Source organism: Nicotiana tomentosiformis, chromosome 8, assembly GCF_000390325.3.
Source record: "Nicotiana tomentosiformis chromosome 8, ASM39032v3, whole genome shotgun sequence".
NCBI lineage: Eukaryota > Viridiplantae > Streptophyta > Magnoliopsida > Solanales > Solanaceae > Nicotiana > Nicotiana tomentosiformis.
Window position 1 is genome coordinate 55,239,230 of NC_090819.1, and position 22,030 is coordinate 55,261,259.

Below are 22,030 nucleotides of genomic sequence, written 5' to 3' on the forward strand. Positions count from 1 at the left end.
AAATGGGAGGCGATCAATATGGACTTCATTATTGGATTACCTCGCTCTTATCGTAAGTTTGACTTCATCTGGGTGATAGTTGATCGACTTACAAAATCTGCCCATTTTTTTCTAGTTAAGACAACTTACATAGCTGAAGATTATGCGAGGATATATCAAAGAGAATGTTAGGCTTCATGGTGTGCAGATATCTATTATATTAGACCGAGGATCTAAGTTTACGGCTAACTTTTGGAGGTCGTTTCAGAAGGGTTTAGGCACACAAGTGAATCTCAGCACTGCATTCCATCCGTAGACTGACTGATAGGCTGAACGTACTATTCAGACACTCGAAGATATGCTATGATCATGTGTTCTAGATTTCAAGGGTAATTGGGATGACCATCTGCCACTCATAGAATTTGCCTACAATAATAGCTACCATTCGAGTATTAAAATGGCCCCGTATGAGGAGTTGTACGGGAGGAGATTTAGATCACCAGTTGGATGGTTCAAAGTCGGCAAAACAGAATTATATGGGCGAGATTTGATTCACCAAGCCATTGAGAAGGTGAAAGTGATACAAGAACGACTGAGGACAACGCAAAGCAGGCAAAAGTCTTATTCCGATGTCCGACATCATGATTTGGAGTTGAGGTTGGTGATTGTGTTTTCTTGAGGATCTCACCGATGAAGGGTGGGCATTTTGGGAAAAAGGGTAAGCTGAGTCCACGGTATATCAGGCCGTATAAGATTCTTCAACGAATTGGACAAGTTGCTTATGAGTTAGAATTGCCATTCGAATTGGAATTTGTCCACCCGGTATTCCATGTATCTATGTTGAGGAAATGTATTGGGGACCCTTCTCGGGTCATCCCTATAAAAGATGTACAAGTTACGGAGGATCTATCATATGAAGAAGTGCCGGTGGCTATATTAGATCAACAAGTTCGCAAGCTGAGAACAAAGGATGTAGCTTCCGTCAAAGTATTATGGAGGAACAAGAATACAAAAGAAATGACATGGGAAGTGGAAGAGGAGATGAAGTCTAAATACCCTTACCTATTCCAGACATAAGATAACGAGGATGCCGGGGGGACACAGGATGCAATGGAAGCTGAAACGGCTCTATGAAGTAAATAATTACATATCCATAATTCTTTGTATAGCATTGTAAGGCCGAAGCTTTGGTTTAACTGCTTGCAAGTTTGGATAGTGTCCATTTATAGGGGAAACTCGGCCGAAAATATTCGTCGGAATCCATGATTAGTTAGACTCCCCATAAACCCTTACATTCAAGGACGAATGTTCCTAAGGGGGGAGGGTGTTACAACCCATATTCGCGTACGTTAAATCACGTCGTGAGTTAGTCGATGTAAATCTGAGAAGAGATTATCTTTGAGATGTTAAGAACTTAATCCTATTGGTCTTAAATGATACAAGGGTGTATAAGACTGGTTAATAAGTATTAGAAGTTAGAAGTAAAACGAATCAAGGATGTTGTAACCCGTATTTTCGGGTAAAATTAGAGGTGCTTAATATGCTAAGGAGGTAGTGTTTTAAGGTATTTGAATCATATAATATCCGTATAATGTCTTGAAGTCAAGCGAGTTATGAAACAAAAGTCGACAAAAGTTGTCGCAACTTCCGTTCATAATTTTACTTAAACTTTAGGTCTAATATTACTAAGCTTTACTCTTAATGTAATTGGAATTATGGGGTGATCCACCCACAAAATTGAAGATCTACGAGTCTAGTTTCCAACTCATTAAACCGTTCATTGATATAACATTGGAGTAGAGAGATATTTGTATTTTCACGAAACTGCACAAACAGCTCTCTATAGGACCCACATAGGCAGTTGAGATATATGAGATGCCTAAAGCCCGTTTTAACTCATTACTTTTAACTCTCTTCAGACCCTAGACACATAAAAACTTTTTCTCAAGGTTCTCTCATTATCCAAGACCCAAACAAAGGGCAAACAACACAAATCAAGTGTCAGAAATCCCGTGAAGCAAGTGAGTTTCTTGTTCTTCTTGTTGTTACTGATCTTTGTGTGATTCCAGCTCGTGTGGGTGGTTGTTTTGAGTGGTTTAAGTTCTGTAAAATGCTATCTCAAGTTTTTAATATCAACTCTAGGTGATTTCAAGTCTTCCAAAGTGATTCTAGTTTTGCTTCCTTGTTCTTGCGGCTGCATTGGAAGGATATTGTCACGACCCAAACCGATGGGCCGCGATGGGTACCCGGTATCTTACTCAATCGAGTACCAATGTAACATATCTTTCTTATCGTACTATCATTGGTAACTGGGCCAACATGGCTACAACTCGTAATGTATAACTATAAGTGGGAAAGCACTATATACATTGAACAATCTTCCTTAAACATGAATACATATGGGCTATCAAGGCCTCTAACATACTGTACAAAGTGAATCTCTATCTACAAATCCTCTAAGAGTATCTAATACCAAATGGGACAGGGTACCAACCTACCCATAAGTCTGTAGCAAAATTCTAACACGATATCATAGACTCGGCTGCACTCCGAATGAGGTGGAGTCTTACCGATCCTTCGTTGAATGCTAAACTCGTCTACTATGAGGGCTCGTCAAACGGATTTTCTATATCTGTAGGCATGAATGCAGCGTCCCCAATAAAGGACGTCAGTACGAATAATGTACCGAGTATGTAAGGCACATAAATAAATATATAAAAGACATGGAAGAAACGTGGAGTACATGACTCAACCCGTAGGTCTGGATAACTCTATAAATCATGAAATACTTATAGTGTCAAGCATATTTCTATGAATGTCATGTCTTGCATAGGTACATGCGTTCATAACATCATCAAGCCTCTGAGGGCATTCCATCATATCATCTCGGCCACTGTGGGCAAAATCATCAATGTATACTAGCAGATCAGGTGGTGGTGCGTATATAACGCCATAATCTTTTCCCATATCCTATATACATATAATATACATATATATGCATATATAATGTCATCTGGTCATGGGTCAATGTAAATAAATGCAATGCATGAGAAGTACATCAATGAAATCTCCCAGAATATCATAAGACCATTATGCCTTTAATTAACATCATGAAATAAAAATTATCAACTTACGTATTTTCTGAAACCCATGAACAGATGAGAGAATAATATGACACATGGGAAATCAAGAACATAAGCATCTCTAGTATTTCTATGAATAGAGTCATTTATGGAAATTGTGCATTTGCTCGTTTCGTTTGTGTCGTATAGATCATGCCAAAAGAAAGAAGGGATAGTCTTAACATACCTGAACCGATTCTCTTGACAATCCCTCTAACACACGTAAATTGCGACAACACGTAATGACGGATCGAAGTAGGGAAAAATTCATATGATGTTCTTGAGAAAAATTGTACCGTGCTCTCTTAGAATCGCAAAATCCCGTTGATATTATGCTAAGAAGTCTCGCATGAACTGAAGTAACTTACGTTATTATCATGTATGATCTTGGATGAAACTTTCTTGCTGAAGCTTTTCATTCCTTTGTAGAGACACAAAATGAATTAGAATGTTTTTTTAAGCCTTTAGGAGTGGGCCCCACACTTTTGATGACTAAGTCACATAATCCTTTAAAAAGTGACACCTTGCCATATGATTCAAGAGTCATTTAAGTGAACAAATCCTGCTGCCACGTTGGTGGGAAATTTCCCAACCAATAATTATCCATAATTTCTTAATTAGATTGTTAATCTTCCACCAAAAATTCACAATTAACCAAATATCCACATAATTTCCTAATTAATTAGGTAATATTCCATTACCCAATAATTAAAAATTATCTCAACTTACTTAAAATACTACTTATTTTTAACATACCTTGTACACCTTACTATTATGGCCATGTAGTACCTTGTATGGTACTAGTCCATAAATACCGGGTATTTTAGCTTGGGCCGTATTTTATCCCACACCAACAACCTTTAACGAAACTCATTTTCTTTGATTCGTTTACCCTCTCACTTTCACGAATTTACTCTTCATTTGATTGAAATAACATAATGCTTATATTCCCATAAAAAATCTCATTCCCGAACTTACGTCGATTAACTTACGATGAAACTTTAACGTACAAAAATGCAGGATGTAACATCTCCTTTCTGAGCTTTTATCAATTTATTTATGGCGTATTTTCACGTATGAAAATATGGGGTGTAACTTCATTCCCCCCTTTGGAACATTCGTCCTCGAATGTTGACTGGTGCACTTATCATTATCATAACCTATAGCTCTTGCGAATACTTTAGTACTCTCCTTGCCATCTAGGCAGCTGTTCTGTGAATAAATTCAAAGGCCAGGGCATTCCCCCATTTTAGTCTCTTTCTCACACCATGACTCGTGGTCGGAATCATTCCAATCTTTTAACGGTTGCTATCGTTTATCATGCAGCCTGTACGACTCTGACTTTGTAAGTGCGCCTATGCCACTCTTCTCTCTTTTTTCCTCCAACTTTTAGCCATTCCCTAGGCCTCATTTTGTGAACATATACAAAGCTTAATAAGATATCCCTCTGGGCATCTATAAGTACAATGAGGTTCTTCGCTCGGTACTTTGTTGAACTTATGAATATTGCTATATCTTGTTTCATATATTCGTTTATCCATCTGTATGACTTTACTGCACCAAGGTAGGTCATACTATACCGTAACTATTACTTCAATTTATCGTTACCGAGGTCTGCTACAAAACTCCAGGTAACTCTCGTTGATCATCCTATATGTATAAATCCAAGTCCTTATAATGCTTCCTCATTACTGTTCATCTTAAGAATGATGGCCAAATCTCATGTCATACTTTGTGACTTTTGTTCATCGATTGTTGATTCACCTCAATATTGATCTACAATCTACCACTGGTAACTTAAAATCTCTTATGTAATCACTAGGGCTCACGTTGCATCGTGGAACATTTGAAGTAATTAGACTGATCCACCTAGGGGCGATACTATACTTCCATAATTGTATTTCATAGCGTCCCAATGTGATTCACTTACGTGGGTGTTTTAATCCTGTACAATTTTTGAAATCCCTTTATTTTACTTCTTCAAATCATTACTCAATCGAAGGCCCAAACGTCATCCCTTATCTATCTATGACAATCATACCCTCATTCCACTACCAGGGCAGCATTCCATCTCTTCTAAATGCTATTAGTCTTAGACTCCTTTGAGTTAATTCAGGCTATACTGAGCTTTCCATAACTTAGAGAAACCATTAGCTCTCTTGTTTTCATGGGCTTAATCCCGAGGACTTATCCATTCTCGTCACTTTCTCACTCGCCCTTTATTATCCTTACTCATGTCTTCCAAAAACCTTGTCGCTTTGTCATACTTTAGGTTGCGACCTATACGTATCTATTTATACTATTCGCAACCTTCCTTCAACTTTCTTGCACCATAGATTTCCTTATGTCATTCTGGAAAATCAAGCGAGACATCACATCGTCTCTAACTCTTCTTTACTCTTTTAACTAGACCTCTCGATACATAGAAATCATAGGCTGAAAAATATGCCACTGACGATGCCGCTATTATTCCTGGATACTGAATCCCAGTGCTTCTAGCCTTCTATCTAAAGTATGGACTATTCACAAGCTTCTGTGTTTAAGTATCTCGTACGTTGTCCACCTTTACCTTACTTTACCTTAAAGTCTCGTATCACATCTTCTATCTCTTTCATGACTTCCTTTCCACATAGGTATCATTTACATCCATAATTTGAAGCTATATTATAATACTTGCACCTTTGATGCATACATAATCCGGTGGAAGCTTCATACTTTCTTCTTTTGAGGCTGGTACTCTTCTAACTGGCTTTCTCGTAGAGCCGTTATAGAATATGGTTGTTGTACTCTTGTACTTCTGATATTAAGAGTGATTCTACAATGTTCTCAATCATGATGTCTATAATATTCTGGGTCCAATAATCAGACTCCTGATTTACTTAGTTGATGTAACTCTTTAGTTTCCTTTTCCTTCTGATCAGCCTTTATGTAGGCTTAAGCTATCTTCTGATCTGCGGCTTCTGGTATTAGCTATTACTTTAGCCTTTCATGGGCGCTATGGGATATCCATGATACAATCTTTTAACAATTCAATCCCTTGTCTATGACCTGGGCTTAATTCTTTCTTTTAACTTATACCGGAGTCTTCTACGACTGTATGATTGTCAACATATATGCTGCATGGATAATACTCCGAAATCTTAAGTGCGTTCATAACGCAACTAACTCTGGATCATTGATCGAATAATTCTTTTCGAGCAACTCACATGATCTCGAATCCTACTATTGCTTTTACTTCCCGTTCATTAGCCATGGTAGCTGCCACTTTCTTATAGAGTGCATACTATGTTGTAGTGAGATTGTTTTTACATGACCATTTCCTCTTTAGGTCACTGAGCTTAGGTTGAAGCCTTTTTCCTAATTTCCTCAGCTAGTCTTTCGTTGTAGTACTTAGGGAGGATCCTCTGATTCTTGTAAAGATGTGACCTTATTACATTGTATACTTAACAGACCTTTTGATGTCTTTTCCTTGCCTATAATTATCCGTAGTTATTTACCTCCATGTCCTTATGCTTGTAGGGTTGCTTCTGAACTTGATATTTTGACTATCTTCCCAGTGGCACTCTCTATTATTTCTGTAACACTCATATGGTACCTTTAACTACCCCAACTCCTATCTTAATATTTCTCAAGGTTCACAATGTCATATCTGCGAGACTGAATTCCCCATGTTGGGGTTCACTATGTTTATCTTGCACGATCTGTTGATTTGCCTGTATCCTCTTTTCCAGCCATAACTAGGCTCTTCCTAGATCAACTACTAATTGCTCGTTGGTCCATTCTCATATATCTATTCTGCGTAATCCCTCTTGGGTTATTCCCTTTGTCTTAACTTACATCTCGCACTGACTCCTTATTTATCAATAACATCTTGGGTAGGAACCCTTACTTCATTTCCTTGACATCGTGTTTGCATAATGTTCTGGAATCGTAGCATATCGGTAGGATTTGAATAAGTGCAATCTCATCCCTTTCTCATTTTTATCGCATTCTTCCTTTACCATTCCGTAGTTACTAGAACCACTTAATTCTAACTTAATGCCACATCACTCCATATTCCCCCTTTTAGGGGAGCACTAAGATTTAGTGCTATGATGATCTATGTATAGATGTTTTACCTTCTCATCTTTGGCATCTTTTTACATCATCGATGATCCTTACTTGCCTTGCGGTAATCCTTATGTACCAAGGATAACAAAATTCCTCACTCGCGAGGGTGACACCTAGTGTAACTGGCACACACAGTCCTTTACGCTTTACTTTGCTCACATTGCTTGCTTTAGGGAAGTGTCTTCCTGAATGACCTTTAAGGGTTATTCTTTTGTCATCCATTCTATTATTGCCGGAACGCAATCTCTGAATCTCCTATGATGCCGACTATTATCAAATCACTCAGTCCCTAATTCATGTTTAGTTTATCTTGTTCACCAGTACATACTGATTTCTGTTACTCTGGGTCTAACTTTTCCTTCTCGTAGTCGCGTTGGAGTCACGAACTTATTTCTCGTAATGAGGATATGAATTTATGGCCTATACTCTTTTGTTGTCTCAAGGCCTGTCACCTCTTATCTTTTCCTTCACTTGACTATAGACTCCGTAATACTGTCATCTTTTTTATCTAGCGTTGTCATCCATGTATCACATCTTACTCATAATGCTTCATTAACTCTCTTCTTATTTCTCGCTAACATTTATGCCTATCATTTTATTCTGAAAACTCGAACAAGATATTCTTTTGCTTTTAGCTCCCCTTTCTCCATCCATTGGCTCTTTGGGTTGCCTAACATTCTTTCTCCACTGAGGACGGGAGTTACAATAAGGTAATATTTATCCCTTCCAGGCTTTCAGTGCCTATCTTCTGAATATTTTTGATCATGCTAGTATTCACATCTAATTGTAATATTCTAGAGTGCACTATCTGGATGCCTCGTACCCTTATTCATCTTGCTTCTTTTACTTGTTGAAACTTGTATCTATCTTCTGAATCTCTCATTGCCTTTCACCATAGGGGTGGATTGATATTCCTGCCTTAGGGCTCCTTTTCCAGAAGCTTACACATCTTAGTACACACATGATCTGCTGAATATCTCATATTTATCCATCAAAAGCATGATGCAAAAATCGAGCTTCTCTGACTCAATTCTTCCAAAGCTATATCTCTTACCAACCGTCTTTCTGGATGTAGGCATCGTCGTATAATGAATAGGATAGAGTTTAGGAAATTGAGTTCTTACAACTGAGCTCTACTATACGATCTAGAGTAAGAAGCAAGAGCGACAGTCCTAAATACATTGTAGCCTCCTGCTTATAAGTGATGTGCACAACACATCCATAAACAAGACTCTACTAGACACGGCTTGTAGACTCCCTAGGAAAGAACTGCTCTAATACCACTTTTGTCACGACCCTAACCGATGGGCCGCGATGGGCACTCGGTATCTTACTCAACCGAGTACCAACGTAACATATATTTCTTATCATACTATCATTGGTAACTGGGACAACATGGCTACAACTCGTAATGTATAACTATAAGTGGGAAAGCACTATATACATTGAACCATCTTCCTTAAACATGAATACATATGGGCCATCAAGGCCTCTAACATACTGTACAAAATGAATCTCTGTCTACAAAGCTTCTAAGAGTATCTAATACCAAATAGGGCAGGGTACCAACCTACCCATAAGTCTTTAGCAAATTTCTGACACAATATTAAAGACTCGGCTGCACTCCGAATGAGATGGAGTCTTACCGATCCTTCGTTGAATGCTAACCTCGTCTACTATGAGGGCTCGTCAAATGGATTTTCTATACATGTAGGCATGAATGTAGTGTCCCCAACAAAGGACGCCAGTACGAATAATGTACCGAGTACGTAAGGCACATAAATAAGTATATAAAAGACATGGAAGAAACGTGGAGTACATGACTCAACCCGTAAGTATGGATAACTCTGTAAATCATGAAATACTTATAGTGTCATGCATATGCGTATGAATGTCATGCCGTGCATAGGTACATGCATTCATAACATCATCAAGCCTCTGAGGGTATCCCATCATATCATCTCGGTCACTGTGGGCAAAATCATCAATGTATACCAGCTGATCAGGTAGTGGTGCGTATATAACGCCGTAACCTTTTCCCATATCCTATATACATATAATATACATATATATGTGTATATAACGCCACCTGGTCATGGGTCAATGTAAATAAATGCAATTCATAACAAGTAGATCAATGAAATCTCTCGGAATGTCATAAGACCATTATGCCTTTAATTAATATCATGAAATAAACTTTATCAACTTACGTATTTTCTGAGACCCATGAACAGATGATAGAATAATATGATACATGGGGAATCAAGAACATAAACATCTCTAGTATTTCTATTAATAGAGTCATTTATGGAAATTGTGCATTTGCTCGTTTCGTTTGTGTCGTATAGATCATGCCAAAAGAAAGAAGGGATAGCCTTAACATACACGTCAATTGCGAAAACACGTAACAGTGGATCGAAGTAGGGAAATATTTGTATGATGTTCTTGAGAAAGATTGTACCGTGCTCTCTTAGAATCGCAAAATCCCGTTGATATTATGCTAAGAAATCTCGCATGAATTGAAGTAACTTACGTTATTATCATGTATGATCTTGGATGAAACTTTCTTGCTGAAGCTTTTCATTTCTTTGTAGAGACACAAAATGAATTAGAATGGTTTTTTGAAGCCTTTAGGTGTGGACCCCGCACTTTTGATGACTAAGCCACATAATCATTTAAATGTGACACCTTGCCATATGATTCAAGAGTCATTTAAGTGACCAAATCTTGCTTCCACGTTGGGGGGAAATTTCCCACCCAATAATTATCCATAATTCCTTAATTACATTGTTAATCTTCCACCAAAAATTCATAATTAACCAAATATTCACATAATTTCCTAATTAATTAGGTAATATCTCATTACCCAATAATTAAGAATTATCTCAACTTACTTAAAATACTACTCACTTTTAACATACCTTGTACACCTTACTATTATGGCCATGTGGTACCTTGTATGATACTAGTCCATAAATACCGGGTATTTTAGATCAATACCTATTTTATCCCACACCAACAACCTTCAACGAAACTCATTTTCTTTGATTCGTTTACCCTCTCACTTTCACGAATTTACTTTTCATTTGTTTGAAATAGCATAATGCGTATAATCCCATAAAAAATCTCATTCTCGAACTTACGTCGATTAACTTACGACGAAACTTTAACGTACAAAAATGTGGGATGTAACATCTCCTTTCTGAGCTTTCATCAATTTATTTATGGCGTACTTTCATGTATAAAAATATGGGTTGTAACTTCATTCCCCCCTTGGGAACATTCGTCCTCAAATGTTGACTGGTGCACTTATCATTACAATAATCTATAGCTCTTGCGAATACTTTAGTACTCTCCTTGCCATCTAGGCAACTCTTCTGTGAATAAATTCAAAGGCCAGGGCATTCCCCCCTTTTGTCTTTCTCACACCACGACTCGTGGTCGAAATCATTCCAATATTGTAACTGTTGCTATCTTTTATCATGCAGCCTGTACGACTCCGACTTTGTAAGTGCGCCTATGCGACTCTTCTCTCCTTTTTCCTCCAGGTTTTATCCATTCCCTAGGCCTCATTTTGTGAACATAAGCTTAATAAGATATCCCTCTGGGCATCTATAAGTACAATGAGGTTCTTTGCTCGGTACTTTGTTGAACTTACGAATATTGCTATATCTTGTTTAATAGATTCGTTTATCCATCTGTATGACTTTACTGCACCAAGGTAGGTCATACTATACCGTAACTCTTACTTTGATTTATCGTTACTGAGGTCTGCTACCAAACTCCAGGTTACTCTCGTTGCTCATCCTATATGTATAAATCTAAGTCCTTATAATGCTTCCTCATTACTGTTCATCTTAAGAATGATGGCCTAATCTCATGTCATACTTTGTGACTTTTGTTCATCCATTGTTGATTCACCTCAATATTGATCTACAATCTACCACTGGTAACTTGAAATATCTTACGTAATCACTAGGGCTCACGTTGCATCGTGGAACATTTGAAGTAATTAGACTGATCCACCTAGGGGCGATACTATACTTCCATAACCGTATTTCATAGCGTCCCAATGTGAGTCACTTACGTGGGTATTTTAATCCTGTACAATTCTTGAAATCCCTTTATTTTTCTTCTTTAAATCATTACTCAATCGAAGGCCCAAACATCCCTTATCTATCTATGACAGTCACACCCTCATTCCACTACCAGGGCAGCATTCCATCTCTTCGAAATACTATTAGTCTTAGACTCCTTTGAGTTCATTCAGGCTATACTGAGCTTTCCATAACTTAGAGAAATCATTATCTCTCTTGTTTTCATGGGCTTAATCCCGAGGACTTATCCATTCTCGTCACTTTCTCACTCGCCCTTTCTTATCCTTACTCCTGTCTTCCAAAAACCTTGTCGCTTTGCCATACTTTAGCTTGCGACCTATACGTATCTATTTATACTATTCGCAACCTTCCTTCAACTTGCTTGCACCATAGATTTCCTTATGTCATTCTGGAACATCAAGCGAGACATCACCTCATCTCTAACTCTTCTTTACTCTTTTAACTAGACCTCTCGATACATAGAAACCATTGGCTGAAAATTATGCCACTGACGATGCTGCTATCATTCCTGGATAGTCAATCCCAGCGCTTCTAGCCTTCTATCCGAAGTATGGACTATTCACAACCTTCTGTGTTTAAGTATCTCGTACGTTGTCCACCTTTACCTTACTTTACCTTAAAGTCTTGCATCACATATTCTATCTCTTTCATGACCTACTTTCCACATAGGTATCATTTACATCCATAATTTGAAGCTCTATTATAATACTTGCACCTTTGTTGCATACTTAATCCGGTGGAAGCTTCATACTGTCTTCTTATGAGGCTGGTACTCTTCTAACTGGCTTTCTCGTAGAGCCGTTATAGAATATGGTTGTTGTACTCTTGTACTTCTGATATTAAGAGTGATTCTACAATCTTCTCAATCATGATGTTTATAATTTTCTAGGTCCAATAATCAGACTCCTGATTTACTTAGTTGATGTAACTCTTTAGTTTTCTTTTCCTTTTGATCAGCCTTTATGTAGGCTTAAGCTATCTTCCGATCTGCGGCTTCTGGTATTAGCTATTACTTTAGCCTTTCATGGGCGCTATGGGATATCCATGATACAATCTTTTAACAATTCAATCCATCGTCTATGACCTGGGCTCAATTCTTTCTTTTAACTTATACCGGAGTCTTCTACGACTGTATGATTGTCAACATATATGTTGCATGGATAATACTCCAAAATCTTAAGTGCGTTCATAATGCAACTAACTCTGGATCATTGATCGAATATCTCTTTTCGTGCAACTCACATGATCTCGAATCCTACTGTTGCTTTTACTTCCCGTTCATTAGCCATGGTAGCTGCCACTTTCTTATAGAGTGCATACGATGTTGTAGTGAGACTGTTTTTACATGACCATTTCCTCTTTAGGTCACTGAGCTTAGGTTGAAGCCTTCTTCCTTATTTCCTCAGCTAGTCTTTCGTTGTAGTACTTAGGAAGGATCCTCTGATTCTTGTAAAGATGTGAGCTTATTACATTGTATACTTAACGGACCTTTTGATGTCCTTTCCTTGCCTATAATTATCCGTAGTTATTTACCTCCACGTCCTTGTGCTTGTAGGGTTGTTTCTGAACTTGATATTTTGACTATCTTCCCAGTGGCACTTTCTATTATTTTCGTAACACTCATATGGTACCTTTAACTACCCTAACTCCTATCTGAATATTTCTCAAGGTTCACGATGTCATATCTACGAGACTGAATTCCCCATGTTGGGGTTCACTATGTTTATCTTGCACGATCTGTTGATTTGCCTGTATCCTCTTGTCCAGCCATAACTAGGCTCTTCCTGGATCAACTACTAACTGCTCGTTGGTCCATTCTCATATTTGTATTCCGTATAATCCCTCTTGGGTTATTCCCTTTGTCTTAACTTACATCTCGCACTGGCTCTTTATTTATCAATAACATCTCGAGTAGGAACCCTTACTTCCTTTCCTTGACATCATGTTTACATAATGTTCTGGAATGGTAGCATATCGGTAGGATTTGAATAAGTGCAATATCATCCCTTTCTCATTTTTATCGCATTCTTCCTTTACCATTCCATAGTTACTAGAACCACTTAATTCCGACTTAATGCCACATCACTCCATATTCCCCCTTTTAGGGGAGCACTAAGATTTAGTGCTACGATGATCTAAGTATAGATGATTTACCTTCTCATCTTTGGCATCTCTTCACATCATTGATGATCCTTACTCGCCTTGCGGTAATCCTTCTGTACCAAGGTTAACAAAATTCCTCACTCGCGAGGGTGACACCTAATGTAACTGGCACACACAGTCCTTTATGCTTAACTTTGCTCACATTGCTTGCTTTAGTGAAGCATCTTCCTGAATGACCTTTAAGGGTTATTTTTCTATCGTCCATTCTATTATTGCCGGAAAGCAATCTCTGAATCTCCCATGATGCCAACTATTATCAAATCACTCAGTCCCTAATTCATGTTTAGTTTATCTTGTTCACCAGTGCATACTGATTTCTGTTACTCTGTGGTCTAACTTTTTCTTCTTGTAGTCGCGTTGTAGTCATGAACTTATTTCTCGTAATGAGGATATGACTTTATGGCCTATACTCTTTTGTTGTCTCAAGGCTTGTCACCTCTTATCTTTTCCTTCACTTGACTATAAACTCTGTATTACTGTCATCTTTTTGATCTATCGTTGTCATCCATGTATCACATCTTACTTATAATGCTTCATTAACTCTCTTCTTATTTCCCGCTAACATTTATGTCTATCACTTTATTCTGAAAACTCGAACAAGATATTATTTTACTTTTAGCTCCCCTTGCTCCATCCATTGGCTCTTTGGGTTGCCTAACATTCTTTCTCCACTGGGGGCGGGAGCTGCACTAAGGTAATATTTATCCCTTCCAGGCTTTCAGTGCCTATCTTCTGAATTTTTTTGATCATGCTAGTATTCAAATCTAATTGTAATATTCTAGAGTGCACCATCTGGGTGCCTCGTACCCTTCTTCATCTTGTTTCTTTTTCTTGTTGAAACTTGTATATATCTTCTGAATCTCTCACTGCCTTTCACCATAGGGGTGGATAGATATTCCTGGCTTAGGGCTCCTTTTCCAGAAGCTTACACATCTTAGTACACACATGATCTGCTGAATATCTCATATTTATCCATCATAAGCATGATGCAAAAATTGAGCTTCTTTGACTCAATTCTTCCACAGCTATATCTCTTACCAACCGTCTTTCTGGATGTATGCATCGTCGTATTATGAATAAGATAGAGTTTAGAAAATTAAGTTCTTACAACTGAGCTCTACCACACGATCTAGAATAAGAAGAAAGAGTGACAATGCTAAATTCCCTGTAGCCTCCTACTTATAAGTGCGGTGCACAACACACCCATAAACAAGACTCTACAAGACACGGCTTGTAGACTCCCTAGGATAGAACTGCTCTGATACCACTTTTGTCACGACGCAAACCGATGGTCCACGACGGGCACCCGGTATCTTACTCAACCGAGTACTAACGTAACATATCTTTCTTATCATACTATCATTGGTAACTGGGCCAATATGGCTACAACTCGTAATGTATAACTATAAGTGGGAAAGCACTATATACTTTGAACCATCTTCTTTAAACATGAATAATATGGGCCATCAAGGCTTCTGACATACTGTACAAAATGAATCTCTGTCTACAAAGTCTCTAAGAGTATTTAACATCAAATGGGACAGGGTACCGGCTTACCTATAAGTCTGTAGCAAAATTCTGACACGATAACTCATAGACTCGGCTACACTCCGAATGAGGTGGAGTCTTACCGATCCTTCGCTGAATGCTAACCTCGTCTACTATGAGGGCTCGTCAAACTGATTTTCTATACCTGCAGGAATGAATGCAGCATCCCCAACAAAAGACGTCAGTACGAGTAATGTACCGAGTATGTAAGGCACATAAATAAGTATATAAAAGACATAGAAGAAATGTGGAGTAAATGACTCATCTTGTAAGTCTGGATAACTCTGTAAATCATGAAATACTTAGTGTCATGCATATGCATATGAATGTCATGTCGTGCATAGGTACATGCGTTCATAACATCATCAAGCCTCTGAGGGCATCCCATCATATCATCTCGGCCACTGTGGGCAAAATCATCAACGTATACCAGCTGATCAGGTGGTGGTGCATATATAATGCCGTAACCTTTTCCCATATCCTATATACATATAATATACATATATATGTGTATATAACGCCATCTGGTCATGGGTCAATGTAAATGTATGCAATGCATGAGAAGTACATTAATGAAATCTCTCGGAATGTCATAAGACCATTATGCCTTTAATTAATATCATGAAATAAACTTTATCAACTTACGTATTTTCTGAGACCCATGAAAAGATGATAGAATAATATGACACATGGGGAATCAAGAACATAAGCATCTCTAGTATTTCTATGAATAGAGTCATTTATGAAAATTGTGCATTTGCTCATTTCGTTTGTGTCGTATAGATCATGCCAAAAGAAAGAAGGGATAGCCTTAACATACCTAAACCGATTCTCTTGACAATCCCTCTAACACACGTCAATTGCGACAACACGTAACAGCGGATCGAAGTAGGAAAAAATTCGTATGATGTTCTTGAGAAAAATTGTACCGTACTCTCTTAAAATCGCAAAATCTTGTTGATATTATGCTAAGAAATCTCGTATGAACTGAAGTAACTTATGTTATTATCATGTATGATCTTTGATGAAACTTTCTTGCTGAAGCTTTTCATTCCTTTGTAGAGACACAAAATGAATTAGAATGGTTTTTTTAAGCCTTTAGGTGGGGGCCCCACACTTTTGATGACTAAGCCACATAATCCTTTAAATGTGACACCTTGCCATATGATTCAAGAGTCATTTAAGTGACCAAATCTTGCTGCCATGTTGGGGGAAGATTTCCCACCCAATAATTGTTCATAATTCCTTTATTACATTGTTAATCTTCCACCAAAAATTCACAATTAACCAAATATCCACATAATTTCCTAATTAATTAGGTAATATCCCATTACCCAATAATTAAGAATTATTTCAACTTACTTAAAATACTTCTCACTTTTTACATACCTTGTACACCTTACTATTATGGCAATGTGGTACCTTGTTGTCACGACCCAAACCGATGGGCCGCGACGGGCATCCAGTACCTTACTCAACCGAGTACCAACTTAACATATCTTTTCGTATCATACTATCATGGATAACTTAGCCGGAAAGGCTGCCGTGAGATAAGTAGAATACAACATGAAATACCAACTTATACGTAAGACATACGGGCCTATAAGACCAAAATGAGCACTCTTACACTGAACATAGGCCGACAAGGCCATACAATCTTTCATATACATGACATATGTCTACAATCCTCTAAGAGTACATAAACATCATAAAGGTCGGAACAGAGCCCCGCCATACCAATCAACACATATTCTAATCATACTGACCAAATAGCAACTCCGGAGCAAATGGAGCGCACCAACACCTTCTATTGAGCTGATAGCCTACTTGGAGGACTCTCATCCTATCTAACGGAACATGCGGGTATGAAACGCAACATCCCCAGGCAAAAGGGACATCAGTACAAATAATGTACCGAGTATGTAAGGAATGAAAATACGTAAATAATAGACATGAGAGAAACATGGAGTAAAAGACTCAACATGTAAATCTGAATAGCTCTGTGAATCATTAATATTTACAATGTCATGCATATGCGTATAATGTCATACCATGCTTAGGTATATGCGTTCATAACATCATTAAGCCTCTGAGGGCGTCACATCATATCATCTCGGCCACTGTGGGCAAATCATCAACCTATACTAGCTGATCCGGTGGTGGTGCGTATATAACGCCATAATCTTTTCCCATATCCCATATACATATAATATACTCGTATATAACGCCATCTGGTCATGGGTCAATGTACATATATAAATGCATGAAATGCATAAGAATTACGTTAATAAGATTTCTCGAAATGTCATAAAAATAATATGCCTGTCGGATAAATTATATCAAATACGTATTTTTCCAAGACCTATGAATAGAAGATATAATAATAATTCACATGGGGAATCAAGAATATAGACACCCCTAGTATTTCTATGAATAGAGTCATTTATGATAGTTGCGTATTTTGCTTGTTTCATTTGTATCATTTGGACCATGCCAAAAGAAAGAAGGGATAGCCTTAACATACCTGAGCCGATTCTCATTAAAATCCCTCTAATACACGTCAATTGCGACAACATGTAATCGACAAGACCGTAGTAGGGAAAAATCCGTATGATATTCTTAAGAAAGATTGCACCGTACTTCCTTAGATTCGTAAAATCTCACGTTGCTAAATATTAAGTAGTCTTGTATGAGATTTGATTGTAGCAAATCACATATACAATTTGTATGAAATTATACACGGTTTTGACAATATACCAGCTCCAACCATTGTCAAGTTTGGCTTAATTTTGTGCTGAAACGATGCTTGTATTTTCTAATCTCAAGGGGGTACGCAAACATTAGCTTGCCGAGGTGATCTGTTTATTGTTGATTCCCTCTTTTTCCTGTTGCCAATACTTAGATTAGACAAGTTTGGATTTTGTTTTGGTTGATGAATACTTGTGGTATGATACCAGCCATTTCAAGCTTGACCATATTGTTATAAATCTGGTTCTTGAATTGCCAATACAGTAGCTTTCATGTGCAAATTATGTTCAGAAGGCTAATGAGGGGGTGAATCACTTAATGGACAACTTGCTACATAATATATGAGTCACTTAATGGACCATATGTGGTTGCCACATTGATGCACTTAAACTTATCCAAATTTTCACCCCTTTTCCTTAATCAACTTATTAATCCCCCACTAATCCAATAATTAACTACTTACCTACATAATTAAGAATTATCTCAAATTAATTAAAATACTACTCACTTTTAATATACCTTATACACCTCACTATCATGGTCGTGTGGTACCTTGTATGGCACAAGTCCATAAATACGGGGTATTGTAGCTTGGACCGTATTTTATCTCAAAATGACAAACTTCGACGAAACTCATTTTCTTCGCTTTTCTTACCCTCTCACCTTCACAAATTTACTTATCACTAAGGGCCTGTTTGTGAGTGATATTGATGGGATCGGGCTGCACGCCGCAGCGAACACTATTGACTCTTCATGGGATTGAGCTGCACGTCGCAACAGGTATTATTGATTCACGATGGGATCGGGTTGCACGTTGCAGCAGGATTTATTAGCGCTTGGGCTGGTTCTGCCCCTCCAGAGTCTACACACCCACAGTGAGCGCAGTTGCTATTGATTCATGATGGGATCGGGCTGTACGCCGCAGCGGGTACTGTACAGTGCTGAGTGATTGAGTGTGATGAGTGAGAATTTAGACAGTCACGTTGAGTACTCCGAGAGTGTGAGTACGCGGGGCTTTCATTGTGTTGTATCACATACGACATGCATATTGGCATGTAGATGTAGAGATGTCATATTCCTCTTATCATTCAGACTTGGCATATTTCATCTCTATTGAGCTTAACTGTTAAACCTGGAAGCATGTCTACTTTCATGTACTGTACTTGCAGATTATAAGTTTCTCTGAGGTACTATTGTCATTTTTTTCTGTTAATTTCCATATTGTTTAATTCTGTATTTGGACGGTAATGTTTGAGCTCGTCACTGCTTTCAGTCCAAAGATTAGACTTGATAATTATTGAGTTGGTTGTACTCACGCTACACCATACACTTTGTGTGCAAATCCAGGCATTTCTGGACATAGTGGTTGCTGATTTTCTAAAGTTTCATCAGTCGGAGATTATCGAGTTAGCTTCCATGGCATCCGCAGACCATGACTCTCCTCCTTTATCTTTTAGTTTTGTTTATAATGTTCTACTTTACTAGACAGTGTTTCAATTGTCAGACCGCATTATTGTATAGATGCTCTTGTACTCCGTGACACCCGGATCTTTTGGGAAATTCTGTATTGAGTTGTGGCGTTTTCATTCAAATTTTATGAGATTTTATTTACTTAAACTTATTTATGTATATTTTGAATTAAAGAAGTCGTAATGCATCATATGAAGCTACTCAAACTCGAACCACCAAACAAAATGCTTAATCTCAAAATGAGTAGGTCATTATATTCTCCCCCACTTAAACATACGTTCATCCTTGAATGTACCGAGAGTCATTCCAAAGCCATAAAATAACTATACAATCTCATTATATATACACCCACGAGTGATCACATGCCACTGCAATCCATGTAAGTCCATTAACACCATTTCGACTATAGATTCTCCCTTCAATCTTATCCCATAAGCCTTGGAACCAAATTCTCGCATCCGAAATTTCCTATAATATCTGATTCCTATACATATACACTGTATCAATCCTCACAAGCTGCATCAAGTCATAAATTTACTCCCAAGATGTAGCCACACCAAATGCCACCTAGATCCTCATATGATACGATCCGCAGGCTAAACAAGCAACAACTCGAATATGACCAATAATAGAAAGAGAACCAGATAAGAGAACTATCTAACATGTTAACCAAATATAATAACAAAAGCATAAATCTATGAACCCATCTCACAAATAAGAAGGAACACACACGATATAAGCACAAGAAATCGTATCATACATAACACTGTTGCGGCGTGCTACTCGATCCAAACATAACAATCCACATCGAAATACCGATCGAGCCATAATTCTTATACTCAACAAACCCATGTGTACCAACAACAAGCATATAAGATGCATAAACATAACCATGGGGAGACGGATAGCATAATACACTACGAAAATGGTAAGCACGACTAAGGTTCAATTAGCGAATCAACAGATTAGGAGCCATCTTGCTCATATATCGCTACACGGCCCAAATATAACTGCAATGTGTATGTGAATAATCAATTGGCCTCACAATCCATCATATCATAAAAGAGTAACATATGAAATAGATCAAGGCATGAATAAGATCCATTCTACCCGATGACACACCTGCAGCAAATATCGCGCTGAGTAAGAAGATCCAATCTAGTGTAGAATATACATTCTCATTAGGCCTACCAATAGGCCCCCAAACCGATTCAAATCATTCTAAAATAGGTAAATAACCTTCCAAAAGTACACAGTGACCCTATCCATGACATATACAATCAGTTGTATAACCCTTAGCACACTTTCATAGTCCGCAACCAAAGGAATACTCTATCTCTAAGAACAACCAATCTCTAAACCTCAAGAATATATGGACCTCCATACTTGATCTCTACCTTTCCCACTTAAATGACTGACATGTCACACATACACAATCACCTCATGGGAGATACTCACATAACCTTCCGCATCAAGTAGCAAAACTTGATCATCAACGGTTACCAACCATATGATTTCATTAGAACAAGTCAAGCATCCGCAGATCAATACACAATGTGTCTTCAGTAACACACACTCTCCTCAAATAATACAAGATCGTCCTAGAGTTCATGACCTTCCTTTCGAAACTGGTTCGCAACATTTTCCATTCAATCTCAATCTCACATGGCTCACCGCATCTACCATGCCAGTATATGAAAATATGAGAACTCGTTATCAACTCTGCATCGCAAATAAGATAAACACCCCATCGACTAGAAACCTTCCATTTAAATCAATTCAAGAGAAGATCACAACATGCAACAACTTTCCATACCCATAGAACATATCAACCTCAAGTCGTGTCCAAAACCATCATAAACTCTTCAAAACCCATATGCGCATAACTAAGCCATCAGAACCGAACCCCTCTAAATTAACCAAGTCATGCAGAATGCCAACCCAAAAGTTGTGCGATAAAAGCACCTATCAGGCCCTATCATACCAAAGGAACTGATCATCTCTATTACCAAACTGATCCAAGCCACTACTATACTGATCCAACTTCTTCAGATTACTCTAGACTTGCCTTTAAGATAACACTTATCTTTCCTAGTATACTATGGACCTTACTCAAGACTCATATCGAGTGATACCAACATGAAATCATGTTGTCCTAAGATCCATAAGCCATTTTTTCCCTTTCATGCGCCCAATAGTGCCTCAAACCGAATGCTTGCTCCCAAGAGACCTTTCAATGACTCTAAAGTTGTTTCTTCCATCTCTCAAACACTTTATCATGGAGCCGATAATGATACAGAAATACTCCATGTCTCTTTCACACTCCGACGCAAATCTCAATCCTTAGCCATACACAAATCTCGAAATCCTTAAGTACTACATCTTGGATCTTGAACCCGCTAGAACTATTCTCGAGAGTCACCCACTCTGACCTAGTCCCAAATGTATAGCTAATCCTGGCGAACGACTAGTGCTCCTTTATACATGAAATTATCCAAGAAGATGCAACCGAGAAAATTCTTTCCTATTACACACTACATCTACAAAGGACTGTCAAATCTAAGTTTTTCCACAACCTTCATATATCAAATAGGTGTAATACATCACGCAACCATTGTTTGAATCATCCTCGAAGTCATACTCCTCAAGTCATAACTAATCCACAGGTCTACCTTAGTCCAGAATATACAACACATGAAAATGTGATTCAGTCATCGATGGTAAGCTTCCCCACTTAGCTTTAAGCCACAATCACATCAACTAAAACCCTTC